The following is a 16273-nucleotide window of genomic DNA, read 5'->3' as shown; positions in this document are numbered from 1 at the left end:
TTTTTTGGCTGCTTGGGGCAGCCAAAACCCTGGAGCCGGCCCTGCCTGCATCCCAACCCCCTGCCTAGCCCTGAGCCCCCTCCTGCACCCCAACCCCCTCCTCGACCCCCCCCCCCGCGCCCCCGCCCCCCCCGCTGAAGCCCTCACCCCCTCCTGCACGTCAATCCCCGGCCCCAGCCCAGAGCCCTCTCCACACTCCAAACTCCTTGGCCCGAGCCAGGAGCCCCCTCCTTCAACCCAAACCCCTCATTCCCACCCCCACCCCACAACCCACACCCCCAGCCAGAGCCCTCTCCCCCTGCCACATCTCAACCCCCCTGTCCCAGCCTGGTGAAAGTGAGTGAGGGTGGGGGGAAGCAAGTAATGGAGGGAGGAAGGATGGAGTAAGTGGGGTTGGGACCTCAGAGAAGGGGCAGGACAGGGGCAGAGCCTTGGGGAAGGGGCAGGGAAGGGGGCATGGCAAGGGTGTTTGGGTTTGTGTGATTATAAAGTTGGCAACCCTACTGGAGACACTTAAAGAAGACACAATTTCAGTACTACTTAAACTAGCCATATACTCTCTGCCTTCTTCATTTTACTCCTCAATTATTCTTTTAATACTTTACCTACGGTGTTGGCCAGAGAGATGGAAAAACATTTGTCCACTTTGTTACGCAATTAATGTTGGTTTAAATAGGAATTTTTTTAATGCTCATATTCTTAAAGTGATTGCTCCATGTCACAGAAATGGTAAGAAAGCCAAGGAGCTCTATGTGGTGACATGGCTCATTAGAGAGAAATCCTTTGATCATGTTGAGAGGATCTACCTGTCAGAAATGCTGCACTAGATAGGAGCTGGTACTAGCCTTGTGAAATCATCATCTACTCTGTACAAAGGACAAGCAAAAATTATTAATAGATTTCAAAGTTAGAAGGGACCACTGTATAACACATATGACCTCATGTATAACACAGGCCATAGAATTTCCCCAAAAGAATTCCTCAGACATATCCTTTAGAAAAACATCCATGCTTGATTTAAAAGTTGTCAGTGATGGAGAATCAACCACAACCCTTGGCAAGTTGTTCAGTGTTTATTTACTCTCTCACCATTAAAAATTTGCACCTTATTTCCAGTCTGAATTTCTCTAGTTTCAACTTCCAGCCACTGGCTCATGTTATGCCTTTTTCTACTATATTGAAGAGCCCACTATTAAATGCTTGTTCCTCACATATGTACTTATAGACTATAAGCAAGTCACCCCTTAACCTTCTCTTTGTTAAGCTAAATACATTGAGCTCTTTGAGTCTATCACTATAAGGCATGTTTTCCTTTAATCATTCTCATAGCTCTGCTCTGTATTGTCTTGTCAGGACCCCGGCTAAGGCCGTGGGTCAAGGCCGGGGCCTGGGTTGGAGGGGATGTGGTCCAAGTTCAGTCTATAGGGTCAAAGCCAGGAGCAGCAGTCAGTACTAATGTTACACTGTAGGATGAGGTCATAGTCAAGTTTGGTGAGTCATACTGGCTCAAAGTCAAGTAAGTCAGCTGAAGTAGGGTTAGTAGAACAAAAACAGGGTGAGGTGTCAGGAGCAGAGCAGGGTACCAGGAACTAGGTGTAAAGCTAGATATCAGGAGCAGGACTGAGATCAGAAACCAAGAGCAAGGTAAAGTATCAGGAGTGTGCGGTAGGGTCTCTTAGCAGCAGCAAGCCAGGGATCCACCTAATTGCACAGACAATCTTCAGGTGTTTTCCCTAGGCCTTAAATAGCATGTGTGGGCCAATCAATGAGTGCAGTAGGCTCCTCCAATTAGGACCTCCGTGGGTGGAACATCTAGTGGTACTTAAACTCCCTAGGCTGTTGTTTCCCACTTCACCAGAGATGTCAGGTGGTTGTATGAACATGGCAGCCACCCAGATACTCATACTTCTCCAATTTATCGACATCCTCCATAAATTGTAGACACCAGACTTTGACAAAGTATTTTGGCAGCAGTTGTACGAGAGCCAAATACAGAGGTAAAGTCACTTCTGTACTCCTGTTTGAGATTCCCCCATTTATGCATCCAAGCATTGCATTAGCCCTCTTGGCCACAGTCTCACATTGGGAGCTCTTCTTCAGCAATCACTACATCTTTTTCAGACTCACTGCCTCCCAGGATAGAGTGCTCCTCTGATTGTGTAAGTAGGGCCTACAGTCTTTGTTCCTAGATGTATACATTTGAATTTATACATTTACATTATAATCAGTTTATTGGTCTCTAAATGAGTTTCCCTTTTCAAGGAACCCATCCAGGATACCCATTATCACTGTTACCAGCTGTGCCAATAGAACAATTAGCTCATACATCCGGAGCCAGGGTGCACTATGACAGCTTCTTGGTAACCTCTCTTCATAACTGTGCTGTTGAATCTGCTCCTATGGATCTCCAGGAAAGGGTCATTCCTATACTAAAGAGCCCAAGTACTAAAAAGATCAAAGGAAATGGGCATAACTGGCCATATCAGTGCTACTGAAACAATGTTTTGCCTATATGCCCCTATCCATTTCGATGTCTTCTGCTCATACCCTGAATCAAATATTCCATAGGTCAGGCAACACTGTAAACCTAATCAAACGGAACAATAAAATGCCAAGGGTATATTTTAAAAACAACTATTCTTTACCTGTATTGAAGTTACATAGCAGCCTTTTTAAATATTATTTTTGGGTGGCTCATTTATAATCCCTTGTAGGCCATGTTCAAAGAGAATAGAAAATCTTTGCTTAATTTCATGGTACAGGAATGTCTTAAACCTGATTAATATTTATGCTGAAGCTATATTTTCCATTATAATCGTTCTTAGTGGCATTATGCCTACATTGGTTTGTCAGCAACTCAGCACAAGGATCTGGCATTTTATTTATTTATACAACACTGTATACACCATGTATGTTGCTGTTAAAACAATAATCATTTATAGATGGGAAAACTGAGGTACGAGGATGTGGTGTGACTAGCCCAAGCTTAACCAGTAAACCAGTGGCAGAGTTCAGAATAGAGCTCAGGTCTTCTGAGTCCTAGTTCAATACTCTATCCATTAGGTCACATTGCCTCTTTTGAATAATATATTATATATATTTAAAACAAGATTTATATCAGTTCATACTTGACAAGCATGAAGATCTGAGAAGGAGTTGAATTCTCACTGGGAGTGATCTTTCCACACAGCATGTCCCCAAAATATCTGTACAGATCTTTGAAGAAATTAAGACCATATCTATTAATGCAAGACACTGGATCAGATCCTCATCTGGTGTAAACTGGTGTAGCTGAACAGGGAGATCATGATGGATCAGTAAATTGCCTAGACGACTACTGATATTTAGAATATCAGTTATCATGCTTATTGCCAAAAGCAACCAGTCAGTAAATATTTAGTGGGCTTCTGAAGCAGCCTTAGCAAAAATAAGGCGGGGGGGGGGGGGGGGGGGGGACTGTTGAGCAACCACAAGAAGGGAGCCTGACCCTTCATCCTTCCTGATAACATCTCTGTTGAAATTGCTGAGGAATGGGTTTCAGAAAACAGAAAGCTTATCTATATTTGCCCTCTGGGATGTGTTTGTCAGGCTCTTAAGCATGGGGACTTTACAAAAACACATCTGTCTAATTAACAGTCTGAGGTAATCTCTTGATTAGTCTTTGAAATTGCTTGCTTAACAATTTTTTTATTGACATGTTATTGTCAGACTAGCAAGAATAAATAAGGGAGGAGAAGTTTAGGCTAATTGAATCACTTTGTGGCCACATCTTAGGGTCCCCACCAGCAGACTAAATATTGGCCAGCAGATGGCTGTCGCTGTACCACTCAGAAACCACTCCAGACTTTGGTAATGATTGAGGGTTGGCGTGATTTACTAACCTGTTTTGGATGTGTGTAAGTGCTTGAGACTAAATAAAGTGTAGATTTAAGTAAGAGTACTCTTCTACTGCTTGTGTCAACCATCTTCCAGTTGGTGGCTGTTTCCCCATTGGTTTATTTCCTGCCACAGCCTCACTAAGTGTAAAAGTTACCAAGAGCTTTGGGTTCAGAAAACCTTGGGTAATAGAGCTCCATTGACTTTAGTGAAACTAAGCCAATTTATATCATCTGTGGATGTGAATTCATAGTCTACACAACAGTCATAAGCTTACATAGAACAAATATTGAATTTAATCAGACATTTGATAAAAACCATACTGACCCTGCATAAAAGTGACTTTATGGTGATCCAGGGAATGTTTCAGCAGATCCAAATGTATATAAAACCAGTGACACTAACACCCAAGAAAAGTGGGGAGGAGTAGCAGCACTCTTAATCCAGCCCATAAACTAAACTAGTGACTACAGACCTACCCTGGCATGAGGGCGGAGAAAAGGATAGATTTCACCTCCCTAACCAACTTGTATTTCATTTGTATGCAAATCAATTACTCAAGATTTATGCTGGTGAAGTGAATTTCTGAGCTCGGTGATTGGGGGCAAGTATGATGAGCCATTGGACGATTCTGAAAAAAACTCCCATTGATTTCAAAGTGAACTAGGCTAGGCCAACACTGAATGCTTTAGAAAATCCCTCTCCAAATCCCTGGCTGTTTATTGGAGTCTTCTATGATCCCCCCAAATGAGTTTCATATCATTGCCAATGGAAATAAAGTTACAACAGTGCTGAACGCTTTTGAAAATCCCTTGCTTAAACAAGAATTAAACTCACTTGACATGTTGCTCAGATCTTTATTAAGTTCCACTGATACAACTGTGTTAAAAGTGATTTAATAATATTTTTCAGACTATGGCCTTCTTCTGGTGAGCAGTACTGTGCACCTTCAACTCCAATTGACTTTAATCAGAACTGAAAGTTCTTAAAACCTCACAGGAAGCAGTCATAGGTTTAGGCCCCACATGCAGTTCTTTGAAGCTTTATTTATACAGTACATTTTTTTACATTGGTGTAATATTTGTTATTATGAACATTTAACAAGCATTAGGAGAAAAAGACTGCAATTGCATTAAAATAGCTCTACTCTGGCATACTGAAAGATCCCCATTCCAGTCAAAGCTACTTTCCACTCTTATTCTTTTTATTTTCAAAGTAATTTAGGATTAAATTATTTCAATTAAAAAGATCATCTTAAAAAAGCAAGAAGGACAAGGTGACTGACAGACTATTAAAACCCACAGGCTTTTCAAAATGTATATAATTATATTTGTGACAGGAGAAGTTGAAAAATGTCAAAAATTGATTGTAGAAATTTGATAGTGCCATCTTGAAAGGTTCCATGTTGCTCTCTTTAGAATTGTTTTTGTATTTAGAACACTATAGTATCGTATCTGACACATATGATATATTATATTATTTAAATATATTAATAGCATTATGTTGGTTTAAATCAATATGCAGAGGTGGATTCTGATCTGTTTCTTTGGTTTAAATACAGAGGATCTCCATTGGAGTTATTCCATATTTTATTGGTGTAAATAAGATCAAAATCTGCTCCACAGACTTGAAAAAGCAGATTGATTTGTATTTGACTATATTAATTTTCTATATCTATTATTAGAAAATATGTCTGAAAATTCATTCTTGTGACTTCCTCCCAAGACAAAAAACAAATTTTGGTTTCATTTATTTAGATTTATTATCCATATACAGGTGCCCATCTAATACTAGATAGTAAGCCATCCCATGAATTAAAATGTACAACAAAATGTAATAGACAAGATTGCTGTTCCCACATTAACACATAAATAACCACCACCAAATATAAGCCAAACCCCCAGTCCACAAAGGCCCAGGAAAAAAAAATGGACTTTGTAGCTTGCACAGAAGGTGAACCAAGCTCTAGTGAACAATTGCAGTGAAGGACCCATCACAGAGAACATCCTGTCAGCAGCTGCATCTCATCTATACTGAGGGAGCACAACCTAATGCACTTCCACTGATCTCAGCTAAAGCAACATGTACGGGGTGGAGAGGCAATCTCTCAGATAAACTGGTCACAAACCAGTTAGGGTTTTATAGACTAACACCAAGACTTTGAACTGAATCAGAAGCTTTTTGGAAGCCAGCACAGATCCAAGATTTCTATGTTATATGCTCCAGTCCTAATGAGAAGCTCCAGTTAATAAGCATGCTGTCAAATTTTGTACTAGATTCAGTCTTGAAGTTGTCTCAAGGTGAAGACACATATTGCGCACATTATAGCAATCTAATCTCAGGGTGACAAGGGCAGGGATAATAGTGGCAAGGTCTGCAAAGGAGGGAAAGGTTGCATTCTTCTCTCTAGAAGCAGAAGAAAAAAGGTATTCTTGACCATAGCCATTAACTTGGGTGTCAATATGTTTTGGCCTGGACAGGGCCCTTTTTAAGCCCTGTCCAGAACGACCCAACTTTTTTGGCTAAAATGGGCATTTTTCTCGTTTTTCCAAAAAGTGGGATGTGTCCCCCTAGGGAGCACAGAGGGGTGTTTTTGGGGGACGAGAGGTGATGACAGGTGCATGGCAGTGGAGCTAAGGCTATCAGCCCCAGGCAGCCTGGGTCTCGGGCAGTCAGCAATGGGGGGCACAGACAGTGAGGCCCAGCCCCAGGTGACACAGGGTTTGGGCAGTCAGCCCTGGGAGGTGTGGGACTCGGGTGGTCAGCCCCAGCCCCAACCGGCATTGGGCTTGGGCCAGCCTGGCATGGGGGGGAGGGGGGCACTCAGGCAGCCCCACGTGGGGAGTGGGTCTTGCTCAGGCAAGTAGTGATACCAGGTGGCTCAGGCCACCCCTGCTCAGTGTCTCATTTTTACTTTTGGAAATATGGTCACCCTACATTATCTGGTCATCCAGGAGCAGACCAGCATCTAAAATCTCCTCAAGGTGGGAACCTGATTTACACATGGTAGTCAGAATTTCAGTTGTGGGGTAACATTATAAAAGCCACCAACACTTCCGGCGTTTTTCCCAAAGTACCCAATATTATCTCAGTCTTCTCTGAATTGAATCACAGATCTCATCTATATTCAGATTAAAAAAACCCAACAACAACATCTAACTTGTACGCCGTACGCCCCCCCTCCTCCCCCCGCCCTGCCGCCGCTTTGTCCAGGTCAGATAGGATGAAAGAGAGAACTGTATGTCATTGACATAGTATATGCATCATACTGATCCTGGCAAAACAATCCTGCCTCTGTCCTGCTAGGGGACTACCTAAAGGACTGACACTTATTGTTTGCTCAGTCCCAGTTAATAGAGTCCCAGGCCAGACCAACACTTTGACTAATTATCAAATCCCTTAAAATCACCTCCCTCACCCATCCACCCAACCCCACCTGTTACCTTCTATGCAATCATCTCTCTCTACCCCACCTCAGTCCTGCAAAAAGATCCACACATACCAATCCCCATGTTTACATAGAACCCTTTTCAGAGTCAGGGCCTAGTTTCTAGAGACAAAACATCCATCAACAACCCATTTTTCTTTGACCAACAAACCAGTGCAATGTACACGTACCAATGTAATTTTCATAACAATAATAAACTAAACATACAGTATACTACATTATGGACACATATCAATTCACTTCATAAACAACCAAACTGTCATACAAAGCTTGGTTTTAATTGACTTGTCACAAGCCATTAGACCTGACTCAAGGGAGGTAGTGTAACATAGGGGATTGATTGCAAGGCAGTGAGTTGCACTTCTAGCTATGTCAGTTGCTGACTGTGTAGTTTCAGATTTGTCCCTTAGATCAAAATGTTCAAACTTTCAAACTAAAGTTAGCCACTTAATCCATATTTAGGCACCAAGATTTTAAGGCACCCTGATTTGCAGAGGTGCTGAGCCCTGCAGAACCTAATGGCTTCAGTATGACTTCTGTTTGACTTTCTACTCTGAAAATTAAGCCACTCAGAAACTGCAGGTTTTCAATGTGTTGGTGATTCAAACCATTTATCTGCCAAAAATATGGATTTAGGTGTCTAAAATGAGGCAGTTTTGAATTTTTTTCTCTTTACTTCTGATAACTATTTTACCTATCACTGAGGGATGTTGAGAGGATTAATTGCTTGTTTACTTTATATTTTATTTAATATTTGTGTAACATTGCAAAAATGTACAGTGCTAAGCATGATTATTATTATATAAAACAACATGTTTAATTAACAAATCACTGCATTTCAGGTAAAAAACAATCCATGTGAATGTAGAATCACAAACAAATTACAGGAGCTAATCAAGTACCTCAAAATATTTTCTGTGAGTAGGTGCTTGCATTTAAAAATGAGGTCTCATCTATTTTCATGTCTCTTTTCTGTTTGTTTTTCATGAATATTCAACTAATTGAGTTTTACTCTCATGAATGCTCATGAAAAGTGAAGTTTAACCCTTCATGACTGCATATTTGACACAGCACTATGGTAGAGTAGTAACTGAATTAAGACAAGGATCAGACTGCACCTGGTTACTTTGTGACACGGAGTGTGGTGATAAAAGAAAATTACAGAACATTAAATGCAATGCGGTGTAATTGAACACTGCTGTCACAGCATGAGCACAGGGTTCCCAAAACCCCTTGCCAGAGCCTTACAGACAGGTACGCAAATGAGCTAGACATTGACTGCATTTTGTTAAGAGCGTCTGCACATGCAATTACTTTTTGTGACGGTGAATAAAGACAATCACATTTCTCTGTATTGACATTTTACAGTGGCCTAGTTTTTCTAGGAATTATACCTATATGTCTGTAGCAAGGAGGCGTGGTCTCCCTCAGAGAGTGAGAGGGAGGGACCACAACTACCCCCTGGTGGGCTGAACCAGGAGAGCCCTGTCCGCCCTGCCAGAAGCAGAAAGGTGGGACAGGAAGGAGAAGAACAAAAGGCAGGCCCTGCAGTTAGGCTGGAGCCACCACAGGAGATGGATGCATCCTGCCTGGTGCTGGATACTGCATAGGAGCTGCCAGGACTGCCTCTTGAGGACTGGCCAGAACGCCCAGGACTGCTGGCTGACCAAGACACTGGGGAGTTGCCAGGGCTGCCGCCTAAGGACTGGCTGGATCAACCTGGGCTGCTGGCTGACCGAGATTTTGAGGAGCTGCTGGGGCTGCCACTTGTGGACTGGCCAGAGCTCCCTGAGATGACAGATGCAGGTACACCCGAGAGGGAGAGTCGGAATCAGCCCTGGGAAACCAGGCAAGAGTCTGGTTGGGAACTGGCCTGATACAAGGTTAGCGTGTTGCGGGCGGATCATTGCTGATCCAGTGGCGGACCACTCTGCCACTGTTAGTGCCGTGGGCTGGGACGCAGTGGAGTTGGAAGGGCCTGCGTCCCCCCTGCCATCCCACCCCTGGGGTGGTAGTACTTCCCCTCCTTAGGCAAGGAGGCCTGCACTCCTCAGGCACCCCTACCTGAACCTCTACATTTTATTAGTACTCACCCTTACCTGGGGCTCCTAAGCTCCTGCTTAGCTGCTCTGCCCTGATTGCAGGCAAGAACCTACTAACTGTTTGCTGTCCTGCCCTGACCGAGGGCCCGGGGCTCATAGACTGCCGTACTGTTTTGCCCGTCTGGAGGACCAGAGCACTAGGTATAGCTAATTCTCCTCTTTGGGCTTACCTTTACAGGTGCATGACAGCAAAGAGGTGTGGCCTCCCTCAGAGACTGAAAGGGAGGGACAGCCATGCAGCCTACAATGTCCCAAGCAGCAACATATTTAAAATTCCCTAATTATGTTTACTTGCTGCCTCTTCATGTGAATTGAACATCCCAGTTCTTTCTTTAAAGCCCCTTCCAGACTACAAGAGTTAGATCCTTTCATTTAGCAAACAGCTAATATATGATTCATGTGACCAATTACAACTAATCAACATAATTTGAATTTTGAATATCAGCTATTGAATATTCAGAGCAAACTGTTGGCAAGAAATCAAATGAATAAATTTGAATAATGAACATATCTGAGTATCAGAGGGGTAGCCGTGTTAGTCTGAGTCTGTAAAAAGCAACAGAGGGTCCTGTGGCACCTTTAAGACTAACAGAAGTATAGGGAGCATAAGCTTTCATGGGTAAGAACCTCACTTCTTCAGCTGAAGAAGTGAGGTTCTTACCCACGAAAGCTTATGCTCCCTATACTTCTTGAACATATCTGAGAAAATTGTGATCTGTTTGCAGATATTCCACAAGAAGAAAAAATGCTACAGATGATAATAGCCTATGATACAGTGATTGTAGTAATAATTGTCAGTGTTACCTTCTTCCTAGGTAACATTAATGTCATTTGTCATATTTCCTTTATTTATGAATAGGGAATTCCACAGTAAAATTAATTATTGGTAAACTACAACTGTAAAGATTCTAATGGTTACTACTGCATACAACATTCAATGAACTGGAAATGCAGTTGGAATATTCATATAGAAACAAATAATGTTTGTCTTTGTAAGTAATTAAACTTCATAATCCTGCATCAATGCTTTTCTGTGCACCTATTACAAGGGATTTTAATTTTTCTATGTGAATATTATTTAGTTCCTTTTCTCATTGTTTTATCTTATTCATTTGTAAATTGAATACATATGGAACAATATTGATTAATTTATCCTGAGCTAGCTTGAGCTTTGAACAGAGAATCATTGGTCTTACAATAAATTTTAGTTTTATCTTAATAAACTGAATGGTGGATAAAATACCAAGAGATCTTCCTTACAAACCAAGAGATCAGATACTTTTTTAATGTTGTTTCATTCATTTTTATATACTATGGGTCTGATCACAAGTCAGATTCTCTCTTCAATTACACTAATGTAAATTCAGAGTAAATACATTGGATCAGATCATCAGCATAGTTCCCCTGAAGTCAAATATGAGTATCTTGTTCATTGACTTCAGAAGAACTAATCCAGGTTTACATGGGGTTAAATGATAGCAGAATCTGTCCCTCTTAGACATACTGTGCTGCTCATTTCATATCCCAGCTGTTCACTTTCAGCCACTTGTGTCAAGAAAGTAATCGACATAGTGGAACAGTGGCTTCTATATATGCTTCAGTGAACTGCAGGATTTGCTCATCCCATGATCTTTCCTTACTTGATATGCTCAATATAGCTAAAAAAGGATAAAAGTGAGTATACAGAGGGAGAATGGCAAGGCTCGAACACTATTACTTTACACTGGTGTAAATGAGAGTACAGTCTGGCTCACAATCTCCCAAGACAGCCATCCATAAGATCACCATCCTAACAGATCTGGAGTTTTGGAGGATAAAATACATCTACTTCCAGCTTCATTCATGCTCAAATAAATCAACTTCCATCTCCTGAGTTGTTCATTATATATCAGGGAATGTAAATGTGTACCTGGGAAAACAACTCATTTCTCATTTTTGACAAAAGCTTGATTTTTATTGTCGAGGGAGAAAAAAGAACCAGTGAAAGTATGAATCTAAAGCAACTTCTTTTCTATATAGCCTCTTATACCATCCTTACCACTGTAGCATCTGGAATCCTTCTAGTAGCATAAAGCAACAGAGGGTCCTGTTGCACCTTTAAGACTAACAGATGTATTGGAGCATAAGCTTTCGTGGGTGAATGCCCACTTCATCAGACGCATGACATGGTAGTAGCATATTAAGTGATGTGACTAACATCTGTGACATGTGGTTCATCCTACTCCATGAAATCATTACTACTCATACTATTGGCAACCCTAAGATCTGAAATCCTTACTATAGCTATAAAAGTGGCTCAAGTACTGAATCCAAAAAAAACCCATCCCTATATATCTAATAGCCTTGGGATATTGACATCTGGGACTTAACACTCCAAATCTTCTTGAATATCCAGAATTCAGCACTTCCCTGAAGTTGTTCTCTATTTATGTTCTTGTGTTCAACCTAGTACTCTGAGTCACTGCTTTAAAACTTCCAGTTTCCAGTTACACTGTCCCTTGGTCCTTAGTATCAATTTGTAAGCCTTTGAGAAGTATCAACAGAACCTTCAATTTTCAAGTTTTGGAATGAGAGCATCTCTCTCACTTTCCACATCCTTAATGACAATAAATACAGTCTTTAGAAACATTTCAGCAAACTCACCACCTTCAGGAAATCAGACAGATTTCTGTATTTATCTCAGGCTTTTAGTCTAGTCTATAAAAAATGAAGTTAAAAAACCCCCAGGAAATTACCTATCCTCCCTGATATTTAGGACCAAAGTTTGACAAACATAAAAAAAATCCTCTGTCAGGTTGTCTGCATGATGAAAATCCAAACAAATTCTAAAAATAAAATCAATTGTAAGGTTCATAAAAGACATTATTTATTGTAGCCGAATTTTAATGCTTTTGATATCCTTGCCACTATTATAAATTGCTAAGGGATACAATTTGCATCCACAACAAATGTAGGAGTTATACACTTTCTCCCATGAGTTTTGAAGAGTATTTGTCTTAAAAGTCTAAGACCTGATATTGCTACTATTGAAGAAATGTGAGAACTCCCATTAACATCAGTGGGATCAGGACCAAGCCCTACACTGTAAATTAATTCATAGGATTTTACAAATAACCTGTATAACTCCCACTTTACTGCCAAACTACCTCCAGATAAAACTAACATGAGTTGGGAGTTGACCAGAAAAGAAGCTTTTGGATGCATACTATTCTTTATCAATGTTGTTACATGTTCTCAAGTCTGTGTTTTTCCATGGATAAATATATGTTGTTTGTCTTCCAAATCAGAGAACTGGAATATAATGGGTTTTAACATCCCTTTCATAGTAGGTACAAGATTTACAGTTATTAATTATTTGTATTACTGTACCACATGTGAGTCTGGCTCATGGATCAAGATTCCATTGTGCTAGACACTGCACAAATACAGAACAAAAAGACAGTCTCTGTGCCAACAAGCTTACAAGCTAAGTATAAGATTAAATAGCAGATGGATACAGACAAACAGACAGTGAAGTACAAGGAAACAATAAGTCAGTGCTGGTCAGCATGACAGTCAGTGGTAGGTATGATATAAATATATTTATTTAGATAGATATAATACATATATATATATATATAAATAGATTGATAATCAGAAGTAGTATACTCAGTACAATGGGAAAATCGCAAAAGGTTTGGAGTTCTGCTTTGGTTTTAAGCAAATTCTACAGATATGGATGCTGACTGAAATTTATCTGAACCTCTTGAGACTAACAAAATTGGTCTGTGTATTTCAGGAAGACGGTGTTTATTGCAGGATTCTGACACCCTCTAGACCATGGGTATGGAAGAAAAAAGTATCCAAACATTTATAGAACTAAAAAAAAAATAATTCAAGCTGGCTTGTAGAAATGGGAGAATGTTGATGGGTTTTGTTTGTTTGTTTTTGCCTCTTACTCATGAGCTGGTTCACCCATCACAGTATAGACGTCTTTAAAACTTCAACTAGAAGTAGTTGAAAGTTTTCTGTTGACACTTTATACACTTTTCAAATACTGATTTTCTATGAAGCCTCCCAAAATTTTCAAATAATTTTTAAATTAAAAAAATGAAAGTTTTTCTTTCTTATCAAACGTTTTGCGCTGGAAAACTTACTTCTTGACAATCTCTGGCTCCAACACAATTTACTCAGCTGTTATGGAATATGACAGGTCAGAGAATCAGGCCTGCTGCACATTTACGTTGCTATATTAGTCCTTCAGAAAAAGGCAGATAAGCCAGAATGTTTTTTACTGTAAGTTAATATCAAACTTTACTGGAATAACATGCTTTTCAACACCCCTACATGTGTAGTCACTGGGAGTTTTTAAGTTATATCAGAGATCTAAATGGAAAATGGATCATTCAGGAACATTTGTCCTGATTCACCACTGCGTTACTCCACTGGTATGCCAGTGTAATTCCACTGATACCAATGGAGATACACTGACATAAAATTGCAAAGTTGAACTAGGCCTATTATGTGTATTTGTGATGCTTTCTGGAGAATGTTGCTTCTGTATTGTAATCGAGTGGATTATACAGAGGCATGTAGATAATGTCAGTATCTTCATCTGTGACAAATATAACATTGATCCAATATTTCTCATGTTATAGGAAGGAAAATTATATCCATTTTCTTCAGAACTGCAGTTTGGATTTTTTTAAAAATAAAAGAAGCTTTCCTAAGACTGAATAAACAGAGAACTATCTTTGACAGTTAACTGATGCCATCCTTTAAAATTCATTCTCCATGCTAGTCAGGGGTGAAATGCCCAAATCAGATTATTATTCTTATTATTTAAGGAATAGAGTATGATAGGTGTGCATCGCATAAATTCACTGTGTATTTTAGCCTCTCGGGCTCTTTGAAATCACTGCTATAATAAAATAAAAATGTATAGAATGAGATTTCAAATCAGTTTAGCTCCTTAAAGCATTGCAGACAGGTGGTGAAATCCTAACCTTATTGATATAAACGGCCAAGCTCCCATTGACTTCAAGTTGTCCAGAATGTCACTGAGACAGTTTAAATCCTTAAATCATATTATGCAGATTGATATTTGGGATTCAATCAATGTTTAGACTTCTGTTTTTGAAAGTAGCAGAATCATCCCACATCTCTACATCACAGTAACTATCAGAAAATATATATGTACTCCTCATAAGTAAATCTATGTTTGTATTTGTGAAGTAAATGTATTTACTATTTAGCTTCATCTTTCTGAAAACTATTGCAGCCCCATAAATACACACAGAACACATTTGATTAATTTAGTTTACTAGATATTGGATATCATGGAAAAGAGCCACATCTGAACTAATACGGCAATATGAAAATTGAGGAGTAAGGGAGGATGCATTGTAGAATCCACTTTTACTTTAGTTCTAGGTAGCTTATGATAGCTTGTTTACTTGAAATTGAAGGCACCAATGACCTAGTATGTAATGCTAATGAATCTATATTGCATAGTTGTATTCCTTATAACTTTTCCAAGAATCAAAGTTATAATCTGATCCTTCTCTACAACTATATTTATATGTATTAAATGGTAATGGGTTGCATTTCTTAATTCTTTTCTAGCATACTGTACATAAATGATTGGTTTGCACTAGGGATTCAGGCTGAATGATTTATGGACTTCATCCAAATCTGGTCCATAGATAGCAAATCACTGAAGGTCAGATTCTCTCTCCTGCTGAGGCCACTTTATGTTGCTTAAGTAAATACAAGCACAAAATGTCCTTGAACTGGTCAGAGATTCACAGTGGAGAATTCTCCATTTCAAGGGGGAATTTCCACTTGCATAAAAAAAAAGCAAACAGGATGTTAGGAATCATTAAAAAGGGGATAGAGAATAAGACGGAGAATATATTATTGCCCTTAAATAAATCGATGGTACACCCACATCTTGAATACGGTGTACAGATGTGGTCTCCTCATCTCAAAAAAGATATACTGGCACTAGAAAAGGTTCAGAGAAGGGTAACTAAAATGATTAGGGGTTTGGAACGGGTCCCATATGAGGAGAGATTAAAGAGGCTAGGACTTTTCAGCTTGGAAAAGAGGAGACTAAGGGGGGATATGATAGAGGTATATAAAATCATGAGTGATGTGGAGAAAGTAGATAAGGAAAAATTATTTACTTGTTCCCATAATACAAGAACTAGGGGTCACCAAATGAAATGAATAGGCAACAGTTTTAAAACAAATAAAAGGAAGTTCTTCATACAGCGCACAGTCAACCTGTGGAACTCCTTGCCTGAGGAGGTTGTGAAGGCTAGGACTATAACAAGGTTTAAAAGAGAACTGAATAAATTCATGGAGGTTAAGTCATTAACTTGGACATTAGCCAGGATGGGGAGGGGGTGGTGTCCCTAGCCTCTGTTTGTCAGAGGGTGGAGATGGATGGCAGGAGAGAGATCACTTGATCATTACCTGTTAGGTTCACTCCCTCTGGGGCACCTGGCATTGGCCACTGTCGGTAGACAGGATACTGGGCTAGATGGACCTTTGGTCTGACCCAGTACGGCCGTTCTTATGTTCTTATGTTCTTAAAATACTGGTGGTGACAGAGCTGCGCAAGCTGTGCTCGTACATAGTTGAGACTCTGGAACTCATTTCAGAAAAAAAGGAATGCAATTCCTTAATTGGGTTATATTCAGACTATGGGCCTGATACTCAGTTGCCCTACATCTTGAATAGTCATTTACACCAGTCCAAAGTTAGTGCAGAGCAGGTGAAAATTGCTACCATTCTAATTTATTAAGGATTTACACCCACTATCCAATCCCTTTATTTGGTGTAAATGACACAGGTCTATGGA

This window comes from Terrapene carolina, unplaced genomic scaffold, assembly GCF_002925995.2.
Source record: "Terrapene carolina triunguis isolate 2854851 unplaced genomic scaffold, T_m_triunguis-2.0 Scaffold42, whole genome shotgun sequence".
Classification (NCBI taxonomy): domain Eukaryota; kingdom Metazoa; phylum Chordata; order Testudines; family Emydidae; genus Terrapene; species Terrapene triunguis.
This window is presented reverse-complemented; position numbering follows the sequence as displayed.